This window comes from Sturnira hondurensis, unplaced genomic scaffold (genome assembly GCF_014824575.4).
Source record: "Sturnira hondurensis isolate 20B ecotype Veracruz unplaced genomic scaffold, ASM1482457v3 Scaffold0018399, whole genome shotgun sequence".
Lineage (NCBI taxonomy): Eukaryota > Metazoa > Chordata > Mammalia > Chiroptera > Phyllostomidae > Sturnira > Sturnira hondurensis.
In genome coordinates, this window is record NW_028091030.1 from 2,147,047 (window position 1) to 2,172,969 (window position 25,923).

Sequence of the window (25,923 nt, forward strand, 5' to 3'; positions counted from 1 at the left end):
GGCCCCCCTTCCACCACCCCAGCCAGCTCTTTCTGAGCGGCCTCGGCAGAGTCCACGGACAAGAACACCGCACCCGCTGCCTCAGTTCCCTCCCAGCTTCGCCCCCCCCCCCGCCCCCGCCTTTAGGGTCCCCCGGGATGTCCCCGCCACACCGCCTCGGTTGACACACTCTATGAAAGCGGCAATGAGCACCGACACTCCGGCCTTCTCTGAGGGCCGCCTCAGCCCTCGGCCCCCACGCCTCGTCACCTTTCCCCCCTCCGGCCCCCGTTTTCCCACCAACTTCTTAACAAACCAAGCCACCTCTTTCATTAAGTCATTCATTCAGTATAATAGTCCCATAGACTTTGGGGGGATTCATTTTGAACTTTTAGACCCCCCACGCTCCTTCTGTGAGAGAGAGAACTGGCTCCCACCCTCTCCTAAGACGACCCTGGATCTGACTGAAACTGCTGCTGAACGGACGTTGCCCAAACCGTTACTCCAGGGTCTCGCGATGAGACGATAGGTTGGTAACTGCTGGTTGGTTTCTAAGGCTCGTCGTTCATTGGGCTACTGGCCTGTCAATCACCTCTGCTGGGCCAATGAGCAGCAGCACCTCCACTAAAGTCGAGGGCAGGCCAACGTTTTCCTGGCTATTTGAGCTCAATGCGGAGGTGGCTCTGCTCCCTTTACCTACTTCTCTCACCTCTGGGTCCTATACATCCCCGCAGGTGGGCGTGGGGAGGGGACAGTCGAGTCAGCCTAGACCCACCTGCACACTGCTGAGGGCCTTGGAGGAGGAAAGGGGGGAGGGTGAGCATCACCTGAGTGTTAGGGGTTAGCAACAGCGGCAAAATTAGGAAGAGTGCACTGGCTGGACTCTGCCCCACCCTGGCAGTTCCCTCCCGACCTCCGGTCAGCCTCCCCCTTGTCTTGGGCTCCAGTTGCTTTTTCAAAAGGAGGAGGTTGGTTCCCCATAATCTCTCAACCTCCTTTTCTTTACATTATTTTGGAGGACATCATGTCTCAAGAAAGGGAGAGCCCAGCCAGTTCAGGGGAACGCCAAGAAGCACTTCCACCATCCAGAGCCAAGGGGGTGCTCAGAAGAAAGGAGGGGTGCCCTCTACCCTGGCGAGAACTTTAGGACCAAGACGGGGAGGGGGCGTGGGGCACAACTGCCTCCCAGCGGAGCCTCTGAGTGTGGACTCGGAAGAAATGAAGCCTGTGGAGATTAGAGTGAAGAGTCTCCTCCAACCCCATGTATAGGTTGTTCCTGTCCTGTGGTTCCCTGTAAAGGGTCCTTTTGAAAAGCTCTGTCTCACCAAGTTGAACAAGAATCTGTACCCGCAGTATTGAATGAGCCTTGAATTTGCTGGTTTCTCTATTTTCCTAACCAACACCACCTGCAGAAGCTGACAATGACCGATGGGCTTCTTCAATGGATCCAGAATGTCCTTTCCCACAGCCTGGATGGAAGGCAGAATAACTGCTCAGCAACGAAAGGTGAGTGTGGGTAAGGAGGGGGCAACTCCCTCTCCTCGTCCCTGCCTCCTCCTCCCTCCTCTTTTCCCCAAATCCTTCTCTCCAGCCCTTCCCTCTTCCCACCTGCTGACTCTAGCTCAGGCCACTCCAATTCCCATTTTTCATCCCCTCCCCTAGAAATTCCAGGGGCCTCATGGCATACTCAGGAAGGGCTGGCTGTTCCCTGGCCCAAGCTCTTCATTGTCTGCTCCACTGGGAAGTAATCAGCTTCCAGAAACTTTGGGAAATTGCTTTTCTGCAAGAGGGCACCAAACTGCTCTAGAGGGATGGTCTGCAGTGAGTAGAGTTGGCAGCGCCGTTTCTCCCGCTCATGGGGTGTCTGAGCACCTGACATCTGCTCCTCTGAGTTAGAGGTTGTCAGCTGTACAGGTGTAATAAGTTTGTCCAGACCCAACATGTCTGCTGCTGCTTGCACTTCTTCCAGAAAGATTCTACTTTTCAAACCATCAGCCTCCCCTACAGCTGTTTTTTTCTTCCTTTGTTTTGTTTTTCTCACTTTCGCCTATACTCTCCTTACTATATTTTTTCCTGTGTCTTTCTCTCTGGTTTGACTTTTTTCCCTTTTGTTTTCTGAGGCCAAACAGAAACCCGTAGAAGAGGTGAAGATGGCAGTAGTCAGGAGGAGGAGCCTTGACCTGAGAACTCAACATAGGAGGCTGACCCCCCACTTCCTGTTCTAGCAGGAGGAAACCTTGCCCCCACCACCCTCAGACATCCCCTTGGTACTGGGTTTGTTCTTCAGGCCTACTATAGAGGGACACCCCCGACTCTAACCCAACATCCCCGATGATCAGTACCACTGACTCCTGCCTCCCGTGCCCCACGTCCCCCAACCCCACCATGGGAGGCCTCTACAGAAGCAAAACATAGTCACCTTAGACTCTGGCATACTGAGCAGGCCCTGATCATATCTAACCTGGCTGCCAAATTATTACTTAATAAAAAAATTGTTAAATAATACTCCTGTGTCAAAAGTATTATTTAAGTATCTGTTTCAAATGTACAATGTTACATTGCATTCACTCTTCTTCCTCATTTTCCCCGTTGCATCCTTCCTAGGAACAAAATGACAGGAGGAGGCTGAGAATGAGGGTAAAGTGCACCTGTGTCCATTTCTCAGTTGAGAGCAATCCTGAACCACACCACACACTCACGGGCAGGGGGTTTGGGAGCGCAAGTGCCCCCTCCCCGTAACTGAGAAAATGGTTTCCCTGAGCACAGGACATAGCACTCGGGTGGGCCTCATTTCCTCTACTCTCCTGGCACATCACGTAACAGAGACTTACAGGTAAAAAGGATGCCTGTGTTATAATAAAAGCCCTAAAATACTCCATTTGTGTTTTAGTGTGTAGTGATTGTGCAGCTGTTAAAGAACTTACACGCATGACCCATGGACATGAACTAAAAGGGGGATTGCTGGGGGGACGAGGAATACCCAGCGGAGAAGGGCAAAGGGAGAAAAATTGGGACAACTGTAATAGCATAATCAATAAAATATACTTAAAATAAAAATATTGAGCTGGCTAAAAACTTCGTTTGGTGTTTTCCATACAATGGCTCTAGTAGCTCTTAGCTGTCTTTAACTTCATTGGAAACAATTACGTGAGATCGTATTGTGACAGCTGTCATATCAGTGTGCATTTAGAAAACTTACCGAATTTGGTGAATTTTTGTGTAACCAGTGTAGTATTAAAGATGGAAGGAAATATGCAATATTTTTGACATAGTATGCTTTATTATTCCTAGAGAGGTAAAAACACAAAAATGCATTACTGTACAGTGTATGAAGAAGGTGCCCTGACTGATCAAATGTGCCAAATGTGGTTACAAAGTTATATGCAGGAGATTTCTCACTGGACGACGCTCCACCCGGGTAGAGCAGTTGAAGTTGATAGCGATCAAATCGTGACATTGAGAACAATCGACCTTATACCATGCAGGAGATAGCAGACATTCTCAAAATATCCAAATCACTGTTAATTATTGGTGAAAATGGAAAAAATGTGTCTTATGTTATAGAAAAAAACTGAACAGACTTTCTGGCCAGCCCAGTACATTCAAAGACATTTTTTTCCTGACACAAGTAAAACAGCATGTTCCAAAGCTGCACGGGCTGGGTGTCCCTAACCGTGGAAGGTATCTGTGAGCACAGGGCCTTGCCAGAAAGATAAACTCCAAAAAAGTCCAGAAAACTTTGAAATTATGGCTGATTTTATCTTGTTACACGTTGTTTATTTTCTGCCACACACGCGTATTATCATCAGAAGAAAAAAGTCCAAATTGTAAAAGTGGTTGGTCCTTCCCTGTGATAAATGAAGAAGGGACTAGAACTGACTCGTTGAGGGAGTTTCAGGGCTGGTGATCCCCAGCACGACAACTTGGGCTGGTGGTGTTGGAAGGCCCTCGTGGGAGCCAGGACCCCACAATCCTGCAACTAAATCGTCAGGCAGACAAGGCTCTGGTGGGGGCAGGACAGTGTGCTCCGCCCTCAACTGCGTCCACTTCTCCGTCCTCTTCCACCTCCATGCCCTCGTCATGCCAAGTACTCCACACTTACGGGCAAAAGACCTGGGTTCAGAGCCTGTGCCTGGCACATCCCAGCTGGGTAACTGGGCAAATCCCTCCGTCCTACAAAACACAGCCCATGGATCGACCACACCTCAGGTACTTTGGAATCGCTGTCCCCCTTCCTGGGATGCCATGCCCCCCCATTTTCATATGGTCTGCTCCTGTCACTCGGGCCTCAAAACAAATGGCATCTCCTCAAAGAGTCCCTCTCCCTAGTCACTTTCCATAACATTTTTTCTATTTTCTCTGAGCACTGATCCATAACCAAAATTATGTATTTGCTTTATTTCTTATTGTCTCCTAGAAATTATATTTCTTAGGAGCTGGAATCTTGTCTTGAACATCACTGCATCCCGTTGTCTAAAACGCTGCCTGTTACTAATTAAATGAAGCAGACACTGTGAGACATATTTTCTCCATTTTTCTTATTTAATCTTTCAAAGAACCTCGTGTGGTTTAGGTACAAGGAAAAGGTTAAGAACAGAGAGGTGAAGTACAATGAGTAAGCGGCAGAGCCAGAATTAGAACTAATTCCAGAACGCTTTCCACTTCGGTACCCTTCCCTCCCCTGCAGCCGGCATGGGGCCTGTTCTGGAGAGAGAGGGCTGGGACAATTCAAGGGCAGGGAACAACAAGAGCCAAGTCTCTGAGTCCAGAAAGTTTAAAACAGTGTATGACTGAACCGGGCACAGTCGTGGGAAGTAGAGGGAGTAAAGGATGGAAAAAGCCAGAGGGGCTTAGTTACAGTTCAGCAGCTTGAGACCATTTTACATAAGGATCTGAGCCACACACAATATCTTTTCATTTTGGAAACAGAAACTGAACACTTCCTGTGGGTTTTAAGTGATTCAGAACATCCCTAGAATGGGTGGCCCCTGTCCTTAATTGAACACCTACTGTGTGTTCCACATAGCTCAGGACCCATCTAGGCTGGGAGGTTTTGCCCTCGTCCTCTCATGTCTGGGGTGCTGCATCAAACCCACTGGGTGTCTGATTAGCAGGGGTTACTTGCCCTGAGCAGAGACAGATGGGAGATTTCAGTCATCATTAAGGTTTATTGACCAGCACGGCTGGAATTTCCCAGAGAGAGGAATTAATCTTGCTACCGACTGAGAGCAGACATCCTGCTGGGAGTAGTTACATAAATTCTGTTGCTCAAATTAATTAGGATTGTGATTCATTTGTTTAATGAGGAAGAATCTGGTGGTGGTAAAAAGCTGGCTGGCTGGACCTTTCAGAACTCAGACAATCCCAGGTGTCACTGTGGCTGGTGGGGGGACTGAACCGGTCACACAGGACAGGGATCTGACTGGGGTGGACGATCGTGGTCAATCCGTGAGAGAAGCAAACTGAGGCAGGCAGAGAAAGCCCATCAGAACACGAAGCAAGTTTAGAAGGGGGCCCAAGGCTCTGTGGGCTCCCAAAGCTCATGCCTGTCCAGCTGCCAAGCATGGAGGGATGTCTTAGCTTGGTCCATCGTCTTCCATCCTCCTCTCTTTCCTAGTTGTGGAGGAAAATGCTAAAATCACCCAGTAGCACTCCGGGGACTCATGCAGCCATTTTTCCTCCCATCCCCCCAAATGCCAGGCTCTATTATCCACAAAAGGAAGAATTCTTTCAATAAAGCCCAGACCTATTGCCTGAAGCATATGGAAATATTTTTTCTTACTCCCACCTCTACTGAAAAGGAGAACCCTCCCTTCTACCCAAAATGCCCCCTCTGCCTGTTTACAGTAACTCCCAAGCCCCACAGAATCCTTCGCTCTAGTTGTGAAGTCCCTCCTGACCAGGGTCTTCCCTGGCGTGAGATCTAGGTCTCAGCTCCAATAAATCAGGTGAGCGACAGGGTGGTGGCTGGAGTACGGTGGCAGCAGTGGAGATGGAGAGAAGCAGAACTTCTGCACAATTCCAGGGGGCATCCTTCACGTTGTAGTGGCTGTGGGAGGTACCCTTTGGGATAAAATGGAAATGGCGCTTCCTGGGGGCCCTAGAGAAAAGTGGTCAGAGCAGGAAACGGTATGAGGGAGAGTCTAGCAGGGGTGTCCAACCCTCGGTCCACGGGCTGCATGTGGCCCAGGGGGGCTATGAATGCGTCCCAACACAAGATCATAAATTTACTTAAAACCTTTATTTTTTTGCTCGTCAGTTTTCATTAGTGATTGTGTATTTAATGCGGGGCCCAAAGCAACCCTTCTTCCAGTGTGGCCCAGAGACACCAAAAGGTTGGACACCCCTGGAAAGCATTTGCTAATGGACTGGAAGAGGAAAAGAGAGCAGGAAACTTGGGGACTGTCTTTCATGTCAGCATCTAAAGAAATCCCTAAGGAGCCTTGTCTTTCTTTCTAGCCACTGTCACTCCCCATGGTCCCCACCTCTTCTTATGACTGACCAGGATGGCATGACCCAAATAAACCAGAAGCTGGGCACCACCAGACATTTCGTGAAGCAGGAGCATTTGTCAAGGGCCCATGTTTGGCTGCCCGAGGCGGTTCCTCCTCCCTCCTCCACTAGGCCAAGACGCTTTGCCTGGGATGCAGTCAGGTTTGCCTCGCTTAGAGACTGGACAGTGGCCAAGGAGCACTGACCTGGGGACCTGAAGCCCAAAACTGGGTGACCTAGGACAAGTCCGGCAAGCTCTCCGGGCTCAGTCTCCTCATTCCTGCAAGATGCCGACCTGCTGCCCTGGGGAGAACCGCACTCCCGCTCTTGCATACTGCAGGTCATCTACCGTGCGGCAGCCAGAGAGACCTTTCTAAGCTGCAAGTCAGGTTTCGTCATTTCCAAAGGCTTTCCAACGCATTCAGAACTAAATGACACCCAGGGGAGCCCAACCTTTTGGTGTCTCCGGGCCACACTGAAAGAAGAAGGGCTCTTGGGCCACATATTAAATACATTGTGACACATAATCACAAAAAAAATCTCATAATGGTTTAAGTAAATTTAGAATTTTGTGTTGGGCTGCATTCACAGCCATCCTGGCCTGGATGTGTCCCAGGGGCCACAGGCTGGACACCCCGGGATGGCTAAGGAGGCCCCAACAATTGAGCCTCACCCTGCCTTGTCCACCCTCATCCTCTGCAGCACGCTCCCTGCTCCACCCCCCATTCCTCCTGACCCTTGAATTCAACAAGCCAACTCCCCCCATAGGCCTTTGCACTGGCTGGCCCCTTTCTCTAGAATATTCTCCCCAAGCTCTTTGCATGGGTGAAAACTTACCATTTCTTTCTCTGCTGAAGTGCCACCTTCTTGGAGAGACCTGCCCTGACTACCCAGTCTAAAGTGGTCCAGGCTCTACCCATTACCTTGCCTTACTTTCCACCAGAGCACTTTTCATTACCAGGCTCTCTGTCTATCTTCCTATCTTGTCTATCTTCCCCAACTTGAACTTGAGGTCCACAAGACCAGACACCTTCCCTGGTACATCATCAGGCAGCGCCCCATCAGGAAAACGAGAATTGCGCTGGATATTTCCACAGTGATAATTTAATAAAATTCATTTAAAACATACTAGAAGAAGACACACATTTTAGGGAGCACCAAAGTAAGACAAAGGTAAGAACCACAGCACACAGCAGAGCTGTGAGACTCTGGGAACTAGAGGAGGAGCCCATGGAGTGGAGACCCAGGCCCCGACAGGGCACCATCCAGCAGCTGCTCACCTCAGAGGAGGCCCAGGAGGCAGCTCTGGGAGGAGTGAAGGCGGCTGGAGGCCCAAACCGGCCGCTACCAGGCCCAAGGGCCATTGCTGAGGCAACCCCAACAGGACACAGCTAGCAGAAAGAGAGAAGCAGGCCCCTCCTTACTCCTCCAGCCTTCCAGTCTCCTTCTAGAACCACTGCTGGTGAAAACAGGGAGTGCCACCACAAAGCACAAAGTCGTTTGTAGCATCCCCACCCAGCACCACAAGCAGAGTGTAAAAGGTGGATGGGGACCTAGGAGAGAGCAGCTGAGTAACTAGAACACCTGTCTGTACAATCCCGTAACCCCATACTGGAGGAGTGCTTGCCGTAGAGATAGCAGGCTCTCAATAAATCTCTGTGGAGTGGATGAATGCATGGTGCACCATGTAGAGGGCCCATGACTAGGGGTACAGAGATGGAAGACAGACTCTAACTTAAAGCTGCTCACACTCGTATAAGAGAGAGAGACATGTTTTACATTTCAGGGTAAGTACAATAACAGAAATACCCACCCAATGGCCAGGAAGCCCAGAGGAGGGGCTCTGTGCATTGTGAGCACGGTCAGGGAGGAATCATGCTTCAGCTTGCTTCAGCAAGAAGCTCATGCTTCAGCTTGAAGCTCAAGGCCAAAGAGGTACAGAGGGATGCTGAGGGAATGGAAGAGAGGGTACATGGGACTTTAGATCTGGCGACAGCTTGTGCAAAGGCAGGGAGCTTGGAGGGAGTGACTCAAGTCGTTCATGGTAGCTGAGCCTCCGTGGGCAGTGGGCAGCTTCATGGCAGTGCAGCCCCTCAGGACCCCATGGGTCACTCTAAGGAGTCTGGGCTTTGATCTCAAGGCACAGGAGTGCCAGCCATGGCTTTTGAGCAGGAGAGTGACATGCTCTGAGACATGTGGATGTGGAGGGACGGGAAGGAAGACTGGAGACCAATTAGGAAGCTGTTACAGCAGACCCAGGCAATAGGGTGGACACGGACTCAGTGGTGCTCTCAGTGGGTGCAGTTTGCTGTACGTGAGTCACACCGTGATACAGGTGGGTAATGGGGATATAAGCTACAACTCGGGGTGGGGGAACTAGAGGAAGAGAAGGAAAAGCTGCTGAGGAGCTGGGGTTCCTTGGCTTGAATGCTCTCTGTGGCAGGGTAACCCAAGCTGGGGGCCCTGAGAGTCGGCCTATCCGTTGAAGCTTCAAGGAGCCTTCAGAGGATGCATCAGGGTCCCAGCAGGAAGCAGAACCCACTCACATAGGCCCCACTGAAGAGACTTTAATGAGGACAGACTATTTACAGAGAGACAAGCACGATTAAAGAAGCCAGGAATGAAGACTACAAACACCCGCCCTGCCCAAAGGGTTAAAGGGAGGAAGGAGGGCTGCTGGAGCCCAGTGAGGGCTGGGACAGACTGGTAGGGCTGCTTGGCAGGAGCTGTGGCCAGGCCAAGGGCACTTCCACAACCCCTGCAAACACCACAGAGAAGTCACGCAGGAGAAGTACTCCAACCTCGCTCTCCTCCCACCCTGCAGTCTCCCACCAATGTCTCCCACTGGCCAAACCAAACTGAAGCCAACTGTCAAGGGCACCCATTGATTCTTCTCACAGGGGTCATCACCCTCCTGAGGCACAGAGCAGGGTGAAGAAGGGGACACCCTAAATCAGAGGGACAAATGGAGAATGACAACCTAGTAGATTTCAATTTCCACCTCGCTGTTTTCCCCAGAAGTCTCAGAGAGAGGAGGCAACTTGCCCAAGGTCAGCTAGCAAGTTAGTACAAGGCCATTTGCCCCTGTACCTTGGGGTCAATGTTCACTGTGTACTGAAGACAGCCAAAAGGGGATGGCCCATCATCCTGGAGGTGCAGCTACAAATCCAAATGAACCAGAGGAAGGCAGGGCAGGGGCAGCAGTGGGCAGGGCCAGGGAGGATGAGCGCCCAATGGCAGGCTATTCACCTCCTGCGTCTGAAGGTAATAGACACCTGCTTCCTTGTCTCTTTGAGACCTGCTCCCTGTTCTTGGCCCCTACGTCCCCCTGTTGAGTGCCCCCTGAGCGTGGGGACAGGACCTCAGCCCTGGGACTGGCAGGGACAAGAGGAGGAGACCTGCTTCCCTGGTAGCCAGCCCTGCTCATCGATTCCCTGGAGCTGCTCACTGATCCAGCACACGACAGCAAGATGGTTTAATTGAAGTCATCACAATAAATCATGCAGAAAAGCAATACCCTTCGTTTGCCAGGAGCCTCAGGGAAGTGAGGGAGGGTGCTGGGAAACCCAGTGGCAGCAACTAAAGTTAGACAAGGTGGCTATGGTGGAAGAGGGATGGGACTGAGAATTCACAGAGCCCTGGGTTCAAATCCCAACTTGGCCACTTATAAGCCATGTGACCTTAGTCAAGTCCCTTTAGCTTCCTGAGCTTTTGTACCCCTGGCCATAAAAATGGAGGTGGTGTTGCCTGTCCGCCAAGGCCATGCTTGGCCCTGGGTCCTGCCTACATCTCCTGCCCCTCTCCTACCTCCTCCTCTCCTCCCACCGCCACCCTCCTCCCACCTCTCTCTTCAACTGCATTACCCCACCGAGTTGCTGTTCCCTGACACAACACTGCTCGTGCCTTCCTCAGACGGGTCCCTCTTCCCGACGTATCCTTCCCACTTCTTCTTGGGTAATTCACACTCAGCTTTCCAAATTCAGACCAAGGGTCACCTCCTCCAGGAAGACTTCTTTACCCCACCTTTCCTTCCTCTAAGTGCCTTTAGCACTCTGCAACTGTGACACCCATTCAGCACTCACTCACTGTTGTGCACAGTGATTTTCCTCTCCCTGTGGCTTATCTTCTCATCTATATAGAAAGTAGAAACTCTATCTTGTTTTTCTCACCCTCACATGCCTAATACATGCCTAGGTCATAATCCTACTAGGGCGGGGGGACGGTGGCAGGGTAGAGTGAGGGGCAGAGATCAGAGCCCAGGGGTGGCCACAGAAAGAACGCAGCAGGCGCTGGGAGATGACAGTCTAGCCTGAGCTCCCTTCCCAGATCATTAAGATGACGCATACACCCTATTTTCCCCTCTTTAGCATGAGACAAACCCTCTGTGCTCAGGCCCAGCTGGCTGTCTGCTCAGCTTCTCAAACTTGTATCTGATTCAGTAACAGAGCACAGGAGAACCAGGTCATGAAATTATTAAATTTTAGCATTACAAGAAACCTAATCATGTAGCAAAAGTGATGTCCTGGTACCTCCAAGTCTAAGTCATAAGGAACCTTGCAGCTCCCATGTGGGCATCCGGGAACACCTCGCCATGGGACGTTCACTCCCGGAACCCAGTCCCACACCACGAGAACCCGGTAGCACACGGGAAGCCCTGTCTAGGCAGTCCACTTGACAGGCCCAGCCAAGCCCCAGCTAACTGCTGGCCTGAGCGTGGGCCGTCTGGGACAGCCAGCCCTGTCGAGCCTTCAGGGTACATCACCTGACACAACCCTTCAAGCTTTCAGTCCCACCCATCATCTGACGCAACCCTGCGAGAGATTCTGAGAAAGAATCCACCCCCGACTAAGCCCAATCTATAACAGAACTAAGAAATAATACATTATGGTTTTGTATTCTTTTAAAAAGTCTATAAAGAGAGCTTCATAGAAATATAGAAATTTACTAGTAAGAAACTGAAGCTCAGATGCCCCATGCGATGGATCCAAGGTCACACACACTAACTCAGAGGAAGAGCCCAGTGTATCGAACTGTCGTCACCGTCAGAGAGGGGAAAGAGAAGTGAGCTATCAGAGCAGGAGTGGAGAGGAAGAGAGGGAAAGAGCTGAATTTTTAAGAAAGCATCCCAAAATCATTCTGTTCAGAAAGAAAATCATTCAGGTATATGCATTGTTCTTTCCATTTTCAAACAGCATCTCACACCTTTTTAGATCTTACAGAGTGAATTGCCTTGTATTGCATCTTTGGGTTCATGTGATTTCTCCTTCCCCCTTGAGATAATTAGCCAGAGGCTCACCTGAGTACATTTATCATGTCAGGAAGACAATGGCTTCAGAGGGATAGAAAGGGCCCAGAAAAGAAGACCAAGTGACAAAACAAAACCCCCCAGAGGAATAGTCACATTCCTAAGTGGTCTGTCAGAAGAACAGCATGCTCAGGCAGGAAGACAGAGGAAGAGGTGGCAGGGCAAGCGTTCAGGCCTCCCGGCCACCACACCCAACGGTGTTTTGGTGGCCTTGAGATGAACCCAACACGCACCCAAGGCAAAAGCAACGTCCCTGTCTGCACTCACTGCCATAGACATGCTACACCTCTGGCCCAAAAGGAACCTGGATTTGGCCTTTTTAATCCCCCTCAATCTAAGCAATATTACTTTTTTAAATATTACATTTATTTTTTTTTTTAGAGAGAGGGGAAGGCAGAGAGAAAGAGAGAAACATCAATGTGTGGTTGCCTCTCACACCCACCCCAGCTGGGGACCTGGCCTACTACCCAGGCATGTGTCTTGACTGGGACTTGAACTAGTGACCTTTCATTCATAGGCCTGTGCTCAATCCATTGAGCCACACTAGCCAGGGCAATATTACTTTCTTTTTTTTAAAGGCCGATTGTTGCTCCATATACCACAATGAAGGATTCGGGGAAGCTGCCATTCAACGGAAGGACAGAACCCAGCCACCTGGCCTTCAGGTTCACCTCTGAGCAGATGGGAGAGGTACTGACTTCACACTGGCACGTCCTCGGTCTGGTCGGTCGGGGCCCATAGCCCCATAGTCCTTTGTTTTCAAGCATTGTTGGGAGCAGTCACCACTTTTTGAACGTCCTCTCTGATCCACACAGCGTCCCAAGACCTTTGTTTATTCCTCCCTGTGTTTAGTCTTCCTGGCAACCCTATGAGGGAATTATGATGATCTCATTTTAAAGATAAAAAAATTTAGTCCCTAATCTAGTCCCGAAGAGAACGCATTCCAAATCGCAGAGCTGGAATGAAAGCCCGGGCCTACCCATCCCAGACAGCTGCTCTCCCTGCACCGATCTGCCTGCTCCGGGCGCCACGGGAGTGTGGCGCGGGACAGCACTGCAGAGCCAGGGCGGCAGACACCAGTAGCGTTTGCAGCTCAGGCTTCTGGGGTGGTGAGCAAGGTGGCTTTGCAGATTCTGCAGATGACAATGGCTGGGCTCCCTAACGCGCCCAGGGTCTGGTTAGCCATTGAGTGATCTAAGCTGTCTCAGCTGGGACAATTGGGGTGACTCAGCTCTGCTCCACTTGTCCCTCAGTCCCCATTAGGCCAGCCCAGTCATGTCCTAATGGCCATGGCACAGGTACAAGAAGGACAGCAGACCAGACTGATTGCACAAGGACTTCTCAAGCTTTTGCTTACGTCACATTTGCCATTATTCCACTGGCCGGAGCAAGTGACCTGGCCAAGCCCAAAAGTCAGAGAAGGAGGACATTGCAGAAAGCACGGCAGAAGGTGTGAGTGTAGGGCAGGGTGAAGCCTTGGGACAACTGCACTGACCTTGGGCAAGTTATGACCCCTTCTCGGAGCATCTCTTCCTGCATTTTTTAAACTGGATCATATCTGCTTCACAGGGTGCCTGGAGCAGGCAGTAAGATGAGCTCCGTGAGACCCTAGCAAAGACATGGTTATTCCTTCTGCTGACATAGTTTAAGTACACAGCAGGGGTGGGGGCAGGATTTCACATTAATAAAGGTGCATTAGAAACCTTAGTCCAGAAAGTTCACGCAAGTCTCAGGTGAGACAGGCCAATCACTGAGATAATAAACAAGAATTGTAAAAAGAGAGTAAGTCAAGGGAAAAAAAACAAGTGGTGTAATTAAAATTACTGTTGAAGAAACTATCAAGAAGAGAATGAGTCAGCGGCCAGTCGAAGCGATGAATCAGGCACACGATGTCATGTTTCTAGAATATTCGTCTATTTTAAGAGAGCCTGATGTCCCAGTTAAAAGAGCACCTTGAGCCTGTAGCAACAACATCTGGAAGGGAACACTCTTGTCATTTTAATTTCTCTCCAGCACCGCCATTAACGCCGGGGGGCAGGGCCCAGCGCTGGGTGCGGAGTAGGCACTGCACGGAATCTCATGTGGGAGGGGCCAGTAACTGTAGCATTACCTCGAATGTATTCAAGGGGATTTTAAATGGTTTTTGCAAAAGCACTCCCTGTACAATATGCCATTAGACTGTCAAAACAAGGCTGTGAATTCAGGGCAGGACAATGTCAATTGTTCTACTCAGATGAGGAAACTGAGACTTACATGGCCCTCTAACTAGCCACAGGACTGGGATCAATTAGAAGGCGGGCCTCCTAGGTGCTCTTCCTCACACTGACAGAGAACTAGGTTCCTACCACTGGTAACTGTGTTCGGATTATTTTTTAATATGTAAGAAATAGCATCAGACACTTATTGAATGCTCTCAATTTAACCCTCTCTTCACACTGAGAGATTGGTATATAAATGGCTCCATTTCACAGATAAGGGAAAATTGTAGCTCAGAGCTTTGAGCCCCCTGCCCGAGGTCTCACAGCACAGAGACTGCGCGAGCCATGACTCACTTTCAGGTCTACGTGACCACCCATGCCACACCCTACCCTGCCCTGGCGTTCCCTAAAACTGGGCTTTCACCTGCATCGAAGCCTGGGGGAATAAAAGTAGTTGTGTGGATAAATCTGCCCTGCCCCAGCCACCCCACCCTACCCCACCCCTGCACACACATCCACTTTTGCCTCAGTTATTCAGGGAACGTGTGTTCTGACCCGTATTTTCCACTTCACTGTGCCTACAAGGCTGCTGCCTCTACCAAACAGAACTCAGGGCAAGGGGCAAGTGATATTGGTTCAAGAAACCTGAGCTGTGACCCTGAGCTGCTGACAGAATGGCTGATATTTATAGCAACTTAGAGTCAAGTACCAAAGAAAGTGTGTTGTGGGTTGTTGCAGGTGTCCTCGGGGGTAAAAAAAACACTGCTGTGAGAAATCGTGAAGGGCCCTGAACTGATGAAATGTCAAACACGAAAGGACAGCTCAGTGGGTCTGCATGCTGGTGAAACAGTAATAATGCAGCGGTGGCCTGGTTGGTCTCTGGGGACGACATTCTTAAAGCACTCGGGCTGGAGCCACAGGAGAGGTCACGTCACTAGCTGAATTTACAAATTGCTCCTCTATGCTTAACTGCTTTGTGTATGCCTTTATTTATTGATTTAGATCATGTCAGTCCACACAGCGTTTAAAGCTGATTGTTTAACTGGGATGGATGTGGTAGACTGATTACATTAATGGCCAAAATTTTTTAGGCCTCCCACAGCCTCACCCTAGAGTAGTGTTCTCCCCATGGACTCCGGGCATGGCCCTGTGACTCACAGGAGAGGGCAGGTCACCCAGCCAAGGCCATCCTAGGGCAGCCAGCCTCGGATGAGTTGCCAGTGACCACAGAGACCAACTGAAGATGGCCAGTCCTGGCCTAGATCAGCAGGACAACCCAGAGACCCAAGAGAAAGAATAGATTGTTTCTTAAAGCCACTAGGGTTTGGGGTGGCTTGTTGCACAGCAATAACTAACTGCCAGAGAAACTTACAATTTAAAAAAAACATACACTATTAATCAGTTGACCAAGCACACACTGAGTGCACATGTTCAATCCTGTCATGGGCTCTGGGAAATACGAAAACCTTTAAACCTGGTCCCTACCCTACCTGCTTGGGAATTCATATTTCCTGTGACAAGTCAGACAAAGGAAAAAGAAAAACAGCGAGAGCTGTTTAAACAATGTATAAATTGTTTATATCCTACTCCTTCTCAAAGCCAAGCTCAACGACATCTTCCTCTTGAAACTCACCACCAAGTTGAACTATTAACTTCTGCCCCCTCTGGATACGGCAGACTTTGTTTGAAGTTCTCTCTCGAGCTGTTCTTGTTACATTTGGAGTTACATTTGGAGTTACATTTGAAGTAGTCAGGTGAGACTATGTCCATCTCTCCTATCGATTGCAAAACTGGATATTACTAATCAATACCTGGACCTCCAATGTCAGGTACAATGACTTGCATGAGCATAAGCAATCTTGATAAAAGAATGAATGTTGTGAGAGTTCAGCATGAGGGAAAACTCAAATAGAAGCGTAGGAGTCAAGGAGGGCTTTGTGAGGGAAGCAGGGGTGAAGGTCCTTAACTGGGGCCCACAGTAAGAACTGATAGAATCCAGGGACAGAATTCAGGGGGGCCGTGAACTTGGATGAAGCAAAAAATTACATCTTTGTGTTTCCCAATCTCTGATTGAAACAGCTTTCTCTTCTGTTATAAATTCAGGCTACAAGTCATGAAGTAGCCGTACAGAAATTTCCCTATCACACACACTATTGCAAGTATCTCAATAGTATCATTTATGTTCATCAATACTTTGAAATGATAGTGATTACTTAATATATTAATAAACATGCATAATATTATGGTATCTCCATTTGTTTTTAAATATTTTAATCACCACGTGATAATGTTTCCTGTGTATTTTTAATGTATTTAAAATTCTATTTCTGAGAAGAAACTTTTAGGTTTCATCAAACCGCCGTAGGGATCCATGACAAAAAGGGGCTAAGACCCCCATCCCCTCCAGAGACCCTCTGCACTGTGACATGTAGAAGGGAGAAAAGTAGATGGCAGACGTGGACGGGAGCCCATCTGGGTGGATCTTGCACAGTGACGCCCGCTGCAGAGACGCGGGTGGGGATGAATACGAGATGCGCCGAGATGGAGTGTGCAGGCCCCCACCCCTGAGGAGAGAGTGTCCTTGGCAAGATTAAGTAAAAAAGCAGAGACAGTGCTTGCATAATAATGCGTCACAGAAGTGAGAGAATAACTGATTTGTGTTAGACATGCTCTAAGAATTTGCAGAATTTAATTTTTTTCAAAATTACTTATTCTTTTTTTATTTTTTTCATCCTATTACAGTTGTCCCAATTTCTTTTTTCCCCCTTCCACTCATTCCACCCCTCTGGCCCACAGTCAATTCCAGCTCCATTGTCCATGTCCATGAGTCATTCATACATGTTTCTTGCTAGTCCCTTAATTCTTAAGGACCTCACACCTCCCCTGCAGGGTGCACCCAGGACTCCAAGGAGAGGGATGGACCATGAACCTCACTCACAGTGGCTGAACCCTTGGGGACATAGGATGCTTTGCACTGTCCTTGGAGTCTGTATGTAATCGGCTAACACTAACACTGTCTTAGAAAAATGTGACTGTGACACTGTGCCCTCCCAGATGGTGCAGACATAGCTGAGGAGTGACCACAGGTTTGGGGACAGTGTGGAGACCCCCCTGATTAGGGCAGAGCACTGGCTCAAGAAGTAACAGTGAGGGAAAAGTTGGTGGGAAGCAAAGAAGGAGAGAGAAGAAAAGAATGACTCTAGGATTTCAAAAGCCTTTAACCAAGACTTGGAAGTGAGATGATGGGGGTTGGGGCCAGATGGCAGGGTCTGTCTTAGAGGTGAGGTCACCTCACGACAGCTCGGGAAAATGTCCAGGAGGACCCTGGAGACTCAGCAGTAGGACCCCAGGGAGAAACAGGAATGGAGTGGAGAGAGAGCCAAGGGAACAGTCTGTGTAAAGGAGCTCATTAAAGTCCTGAGAATGAGGCAGTGAAGTGAAAGGAAAGAAAGGACTGGACCTTAGGGAATAATTGCAGAATCAAGAGTGAAGACAAATGAGTTGAAAAATAATAAGCAAACGGGAGACTTCTTTTTGTGTCCCAAAGCCAAGGTAGAGGACATTTCTAAGAGGGGGTTAACTGCAGCCTGAAGAGGGAACTTATGAAAGGTCTCTTGATGTGGCCCCTGGGAGGTGCCTGGTGATTTATAATCAAGCATTTCCTGTGGAGTGGTGGATGGCGGCCCAGCGCCCCTGCGTGGGGGCGTGGAGCAGGGAGGGAGGCAGGAGACAGTTGGAGCCAATGAAATGGAGAGCGGAAGCTGGGACAGACACAGGGCAACAGCATCAGATTAAGTTTCTGCGTTCCAAGACGGTCCAAGTTTTCATTAGAGAAAGAAGGGAACTGCAAATCGGGAGCATTCAAAGGTCGTGTGAAAATCAGGGAAACCTCACGGTGAAGCTCTTCCCACCTAAACAAACTTTTGTTTAGAAACCAGGCAAAGCCACTGAAGCCGTGTCAGTGCAGCTCCCAAAGCGGAATGACTCAGATGTCCCTGAAATTATGTGGATGCTCCGAACACTCTGCTAACAGACAGTCAGCCCACAGAGAGCCCAGGGTGCCCGGCGTCTGACGCAGAGGTCGGAGCTTCCCGGGGGTTCTGTAAGGACCGGAATTCAGGAAGCGGGGTCCAGGGGAGAGCTGCCGTCAGGGAGTGTCCTGCAGTGTGACGAAGCCATCACCATTTAACCAGTACCTGCTGTGTCCTTGGCACTCTACCTGTACCCTCCTAATCCTTAACAATGACCCGACAAAGGGTTTTTGCCTCTATAATTCTCCCACTGTCCAGATGAGGACACTGAGGTGGCAGGAGGTGAAGTCACTTGCCTCAGACTCTCGGCTAGTGAATGGTGGAGGTGGTGTGGGTTCTCTGAACCCAAACCTGTTTCCATCCACCCTGTGACCTCAACCAACGCCCCCCCACCCTCTGAAGTGAAAGGGGGAAAAATGTGTCATTACCACCTGTGACCGCCAATGCAAAACAAAGCTCCCTTTTGCTAGTATGACTTTTCCAGTTCAACCTCTTCAAAAGTTTTCTTTGTTCTTCTTGATTTAAGCAATTAAAAAAAAACCTCATCCACTTATTCTCCAGGAGCCCTTCCCGAGCCCCTGCCCCATGTCATTCCAGGGGGGGCCAGCCCCACATGGCTCCCAGAGGGAAGGGGCCAGGATGCCTGGGGTGGTCCCGGAGACTTCACAGAGGAAAAATGGGACCAAAACTATTTTTTAAATGTTTTTGTTTTAATCAAAGTATTACTTGTAAATCTTTTTAAAAGACAAGAGGCGCTAAAAGGCTTACAATTGAAAATACTGTAGCACAATCTGTTTTCTCCCTCCCTCACCCGCCTTCCTCACCTTGTTCCCCCGAAGCTCTTTCTCCTGCCGCTTCCCTCCCTGTTTCTAAGTAACACATCTGAGTCAGCGTCCTCCACGTGGACCAGCGTCCCCGTCTGGTAGACAAAGTGTCCGTCCGTTCCCTCCTCCCCTCTCCCATCCCTCCAAAACACTTGTATCTCAGTATTTTTAAAATCTTATTCTACATCTTCACTATGAAGACCACATAAATAGATTTTATTTCTAAGCCAAGTGGTAGACTCTGGGCCTATTTCCTTTCCTTTTTGTTTTTTCTGTTAATAATTACCTCATTTTTCATCAACTTGGGTTTGTTTTTTGAAGAAACAATTGACTAAATCTTTCCATGCCCTCAGTATAATTCTCCACAGGACTGAGCATGTCAGTCTCGCTTACTTTCCTGGGGACAAACTCCCTGACCCCCCGGAGCCTTCTGCCTTCCTGCTGGTCCAGACCGGCTGCCCGCTGGGCCAAGGCACAGAGTCCTCCTTAGCCGTCGCCCAAGGAACCCCCTTCCCTCCTGTCTCCTGGATCCTGCACCTTCCTTCTTGGCTTCCTGGTTGTCACTGAGCACATCCCTCAGTAGTTTCATAAGAAGAGGTACATGGAAGACAAGTTATTTTAAGACGTTATATGTCTGGCACATTTTTTTTACCCTCATACTTAATTGATGGGCTGGGTTGGTGTAAAATGATGCTAGGAGGTAAAACATTTTCAGTCAGAATTTTTAGAGGCACTGGTTCCATTGTCTGTGAACTTCCAACACTGCTGTAGAGAAGTTTGGTGCCGCTGTGACCCCTTGATCTTTTGTGTGAGGGGCTGGGACCAGGGTGAGTGCGGTACTCACCTCCAACACAGAACGTAAGGGGGCACCCAGACTGGCTGATCGCGATGCATGACACTTCATGCATATTTTGAAAAATAAAAATTGATGCATGAAAGTCATGATAAGTGAAACACCAGTCTTCAGTCAAGACAGGAACCTCATTGGCCTCACTCGGTTTCCAGCCCCATCAGATTCTGTCTTTATTTTAAATGTTGCTATTTTGTTCATCATGGATTGTTGTGCATTATTTTTTTTATTTTTAAAACTACTGCACTGATTTGTTTTTTATCTCAATCACTGAGGTTTTGGTGCCCCCTTCGGTCGTGCACACCAGGCGAGGGCCTCGCTCGCCGAATCCTCACTCCATCCCTTTCCGGAAACTTTAAAGAGCTGCCCTGTATCTCCACACGTGACACATCGCGCTGGGCTTGGATGCGGGTAGTTTTTCACTCATTGGGTTGGATACTCAGTGCACCTCAACACCTGGAAACTCATGTTCTCTCGTTCCAGAAAATTGTCTTGTGTTGTTTCTTTGACAGTTTAATTCCCTCCTTTCTCTATTTCTGGAATGCCTATGAACTAAATATTAGAACCCCTCAAGTGATCCTGTAATTTTTCAAGCTTTTTCTCCTGTTTGTTTTCTAGACCATCTCTTCCCCACCACCCTCCTCCCCCCGTATATTTCCAGAGAAAGTTCTTTGACTTCATCTTCCAATTCTGCACACTTTTTAATCTTTTGCTAGTAGTTTTTACTTCCAAGAGTTCTTTCTTCTCCTCTGATTATTTCTTCTTTTATTCCACTCCATATTTTCTCATCTAAGACTAGAATATCAATTATGGCTTCTCTGACTTCATGTCCCACTCAGTGTGTAACCTCCATTTCCTCTTGGTTCATAGCTCTCTCGGAGAAGAAGGAGGGAAACCTTCCTGCAGACGTCAGTGATCCTTGGCCTTGTGCTCACATCTAAGAACAGGCCACCCCCAAGGCCACCTGGAGGCTTTAAATGCCTGAATTGGACATGCCGACTGGAAGAACGTCACTGCGGAACCATCAGGTGCTCCTGTCAGCTCATCTGCTGGATCCTCCTAAAACTAAGCATCTGTGGGCTGTTTGGTGCCTCGAGAGAAAACACACTTCTGTCTCCTTGTGGGGTTGGGGGCAGGGTGCAGATAGAAGAGTCTCTGGTCTCTCAAGGGACTGAAAGGGACAGACACTGGCTGCCCTGGATGAAGGTGAGCGTTTGGAAGTCTGCCTACTCCTCACACTGACTTTCAAACTACTCCCCTCTGTCATCCCGGCCTCTATCTCTCTCCCTGGTGCCCCCAACCCCTGGCCTCTGTGGGTCAATTGGAAAGGAAATCAGCTTGCTCCTTTTCAGTACTTTCCCACCCATCAGTCTGGAGGTTTAACCTCCCTCCTCTCTGCTCAGTCATTTGCCCTTCCTCTAGGATCTTTCCTCCCTCCACACACTGAGATCAGGGCGTCTAGAAGTCTCCTACTCCCATCAAAGACAGAATTCAGGCTTCTGGTGGCGTCTATACAGTTTTCAGGAGGAGGATGAATTGGAAACACCTGTCTTCCACCATCTTGTAAAGTCCTGAGTCAAATCTGAAAGGTAGGTAAGAGTTGGCCAGGCAGCTGAGGCGGACAGAGGTGTCCCCGGCAGAGGGAAGAGCGGTTCGCGGTCCAGAGAAATGACAGGGAACTGCCTGTGGTTTTACGTGGCTGGAAGCAAGGCTCGGGAGAGGAACAGCTGGGTGGGAGCTAAGGAAGCGGATCTTGAGCATGCCAAGAAGTTTGTCCTTGATTCTGGAGCACGTGAGGAGCATGAGGGTCACAAGTTGCATGGCCAGATTTGCCACGTGGGGAGCGACATGGTAGGTGTGCTAAGAGGGTAGGGAGCAAATACACCTGGGAGGAGAGCCACCAGCTGGCACAATAACAAAGGCTGCCACGTGAGCAGTGGTGCAGAGGTGAACTGCAACAATGGCAGTTGTCATGTGAGAGGAAATAAACGTGAAAACTATACAAAGGTGGGACCTGTGGAACTTGTGACTATTAGGAACGGGGCGTGAGGGCAGAGGGGCGAGTCTAGTTTGAATTGCAAGTTCCTGGTTTGGGCAACAGAGCAGGTGACAAGACTGTTCAGAGAGACGGGGAAAGGAGCAGCAGGGATGGGGAAACTGGATTTGCATTTATATTGCATTCCTGCCGGTTCCAGTCCCCGGGAAGTCCACACTGGTATTATGTAGTCAGTCAATATCCACATAGCAATTTGGGTCCTGCTTTTTTTCTCTCTGCCATACTTTCCAAGCGTCAACAGAATCATCAAATGTCCTCCTGTAATTTGGCCACAGAGTATTCCCTCACATTAATAAATGCATAGTTTCACTCCCCAGGCCTCTATTCTGGGCACTCTAAAGGGGACTGCGATGAACTGCAACGTGGTTTTCGTAGACCCTGTGAGTGACCTCCATGGTCCAGGCCTCCTGCTTCCTCCAAGGCTGAAGACCCCTGGAGGGCAAGGTCACTAGAGTCTGCTCCATCTGCTCTGCCACTGAAAGTGGGAGCATTGAGGAAGCTTGCTCCGCCACACAGCCCCCTGTAGTTCGTTGGTCCCCCAAAACACCCCTGAACTTCACCTTTCTGCCAACAGGTGACAGTGACCCAGCGGGGCTTAGACGTGCAGCAGCGGTGGTAGAGTGGAGAGCACATCTGCCTTCCACCAGAGCTTGGAAGGAACATGGCCCTCACTCTCCCCTCACCTGGGCCCTTGCCCCTTCATGGCAGCTATGCTGCTTTCTGCCACCATGCCTCCCCAGGAGTGGCTCCCCTCAGATCTCCTCTCAAGAGGATCCCAAGGTGCACGAGTCCAGTGACATCAAGTTGACTCCAGTCCTGAGAACAGCAGCGCCCCCACAGGGAAGTCAGAGGCCTTGTGGCAGGGTTGGGGGGGAAAAGAGTGTAACAATGGTTGTTATAGCAACCGGGGCTCCCAAAATGGAGGAAAGGGAAAAGGCGGCCCTGCTCAAGAGTTGCCATGGCAACCCAGATCTTGAGGCAAGCTTTGAAGACAAACCCCGCACGCTCCCCACTTATAATGAAGTACCCAGGACTCCTCAGGATTCTTTGCAGTCCAGAGAGCCAAGTGGAATGGGTCATATTCTCCTGGTCCCACCGTGGATTTCACAGACTTTTTAGGGGCAGAAGGGCTTCCACTTTTCTTTGGGAAGAGGGCTGGGGCTTGGCAACCAATTAATTTTCTACTATGTTCCAGGGACAATGTGATAAATAAGACCTGGGGCCTGTTCTCAGGTGACCGGACAGACATTTAAACGTCAACACAAGAGTGTTACTGGAGGGATGAGTAGTTCGGCCTCTTCTGAAGACAGTTTGGCAGCCCCATTGAAATTTCCAGTGCACAAACCCCGTGATTTAGCAGCCCCGTCTCTAAGGCTCTGCCTGCAGAGGCCTCTGCACGTGAAGGCAGCTGTGGCAGTGTCGTTTGCAGCAGTAAAGAATGGGGACGCCCTAGATGCCCACCACGCAGGCCAGGGAAGTCAACCCAGGTACATCTGCATGTGCTGAACAAGCATGTGAACGTGGTGAAGTAACTCAAGAAGCTGTTAGCAGTGACCCCCCCAAGAGTGGTGGATTGGGGTGGGGGGAAAGAGGCTTCACTTTTACTCCTAAACCATTTGGATATGTTACAAGATCATGTATTATTTCTTAAAAGACTTTTATTTATTTATTTTGGAGAGAGGGGAAGGAAACAAGGAGGAGAGGGAGGGAAACATCAATGTGCAGTTGGTTTCCTCTCACCCACTGGGGACCCCAGATGGGAATCGAACCAGCAATCCCTTGCTTTGCAAGCCAGCACTCGATCCACTGAGCCTCACCAGCCAGGGCATTATTTTTATATTTTAAAGAAAATGCTAAATAGGCCCTGGCCAGGTAGCTCAGTTGGTTAGAGCCTCATCCCAATATGCCAAGGTCATGGGTTTGATCCCAGGTATGGGTACATACAAGAATCAACCAATGAACGCATAAATAATTTTTTTTATTTTGAAAATAAAATGCTAAATATCAGAACAAATGTAAAATGGTCGACACTATAATGAGATCCACAGAGGTCAAAGGTGTGTGCATTACTGGCCGCATTGCATACAAACCACCACACCAGGGCGGCTTCTGCCACTGGGGCACTGCTGGGGGGCAGGAAGGAAACGTGGGTGAGGAGCAGTGAGGTCCTGCAGGTCCTGCAGGTTGTACAAAATTTCATCATAGGAGAAGGCATTTTAGGCCAAATGGGTAGCAAGAGCAAAGGCTGGGAAGCAAGCAAGTTTGAGTGTGTTAGAGCAGAGGTCCCCAACCTCTGGGCCTGGTAGGAACTGGCCGCACAGCAGGAGGTGAGCTTGGATGTAATGCATTTGAATCATCCTGAAACTATCTCCCCCCAGTCCCAGTCCATGGAAAAAACTGTCTTCCCTGAACCCACTCCCAGGTGCCAAAAAGGTTGGGGACCTCGGTGTCAGAGAATTCCATACAGTCTCTTTGCAGAGGTGCTGGAGATGGGGTGTTGCCACACACTTTCCCCAGGGGCACTAGGAAGCCATCCCAAGTTTGAAAGCAAGAGAGAGACAAGCAGAGAGCAAAACATAGAGCTTTCTGGCTCCAGCAAGGTGTTGGGCTTGAGAGGACCAGGACCAGAGGCAGGATGTCACCCAAGGCCACAGGAATCCCACCAGGGAGAGGTGATGAGGGCAAACGGGGGAGTACAGTTCATAAGTAGGAAGGGCAGGCCTTTATGAAGTTTAGGGATCTATAGACATACATTCTGTCAGACTAGATGGGACTCCTCGACTTACAGATGGGGACACTGAGGCCCAGTAGGAGAAACGAGGGATTCCAGGCCACTGGTTTCTTGACTTTGGCCCAGTTTCCTCTGGGCCTCTTGCAGAAGGTGGCTCAGTCCTTCTGGGGCCTGACTTTTTCAGTTCCTGGTTCAGGCACTTCCCACCGAGGGGAAGGGCAGAGGCAGGGCTGCTGCCCACGCGGGCCCTGTACGTAGGAGAGGGGGAAGTTGAGGACAATAGTCTTTGATACCCAGGTGGCAGGGGTCACACTCAGGGATCCAGGGCTCCTTCAGGGACATGTTCCGAGCAGTGCATTTGGGCATGGCTGCCTTCGAGGAGGTTGGCCAGTGCTGGGGCACTGGGAGGGGTGGCTGGCAGCAGGGGCGGTACCCCCAAGACCTGATCCAGGGAGCGGCTCTGTCACCTGCCTCTCTGGGACCCTGCCCTGTGCCGTGGGACAGGCAGATATCACAGAGGCTCAGACAGAGCACTGGACGGGGGAGTCAAGCCCGGGCATCTAGTGTCTTCCTGTCCTGCCACTCGGTAAGGTGCCCTTGAGCTTGCCACATACCAGTCCCGGTGAGGAGAGGCGCACAACTCACACCGAGAAATGGTGCATTAAACGTGGCTCTGTTCCTGGAGTGTGGAGAAGCCCCTGGGGGCACATTATCACCCAGCTGCCAGCAGGTCTACATTTAGGAGATTAGTAAGGGAAGAAACAGGACTGATCGTCATCCTCCCTGAAAGGCGAGCAGGTATGCGTTCGAAAGGCACTCCTACACATGGTGGTGTCCTGCCATTTGACTTAAAAACTAAACACACGCTCAGGACAGGCGCAGCTGTTCCATTTCACAGATCCAGGAAAGAGGTTCTGAGGAGTTCTGGGGCAACCCAGACGCGCAGAGCGCCCACCTCATGCCAGCCCCTGGGCGGCCGTGCCGGCGGCTGCAAGACTGGAGTAAGACCCATTAACACGAGTCCAAAATCTCTGCAGGGGAAGGCTTACCCATCAGATGAGTTGGGGGAACACTGCCAACTCTCTCCCAGTTTTGAAGGACCAGAATGCTGCCCGCATTATCAAAGGAGAGATGCCCTGGTAACTCTAACACAACACGTCCCAAACCGAGGTCTCCTTTACAGAGAACATGATAACAGCCTGTGGGACTTGGGATCCGTGAAACCCATTTTACTACTGCCGATCTGACCGACGGAAGCAGAGCACTGAGGGCGGACTTTCAGACACTTAAACAAAGGGTGCGTCCTTGGGTGGTCATCCGTCCATCCCTCAAATCACAACTGAAGCATCTCCCTCCTCCTGGGCCTTGGGACAGGAAGCGCTGATGAGGCGGAGGCCTGCTGGTCTCACCTGGCAAGTGGGAGTCCAAACTTTGGCTGCGGTGGAGTTTGTCTGTGG

General features: G+C 49.9%; 1 long non-coding RNA gene across 1 annotated transcript; it reads left to right on the plus strand.

Annotated features, from left to right (window-relative positions):
• The first annotated feature begins 624 nt into the window (after positions 1-624).
• LOC119002980 (uncharacterized) lies at positions 625-2,482 on the plus strand. The gene is made up of 3 exons (XR_005069854.1): positions 625-713; positions 1,392-1,485; positions 2,100-2,482. It is a non-coding gene; the product is annotated as an uncharacterized LOC119002980 (long non-coding RNA).
• Positions 2,483-25,923: the final 23,441 nt, after the last annotated feature.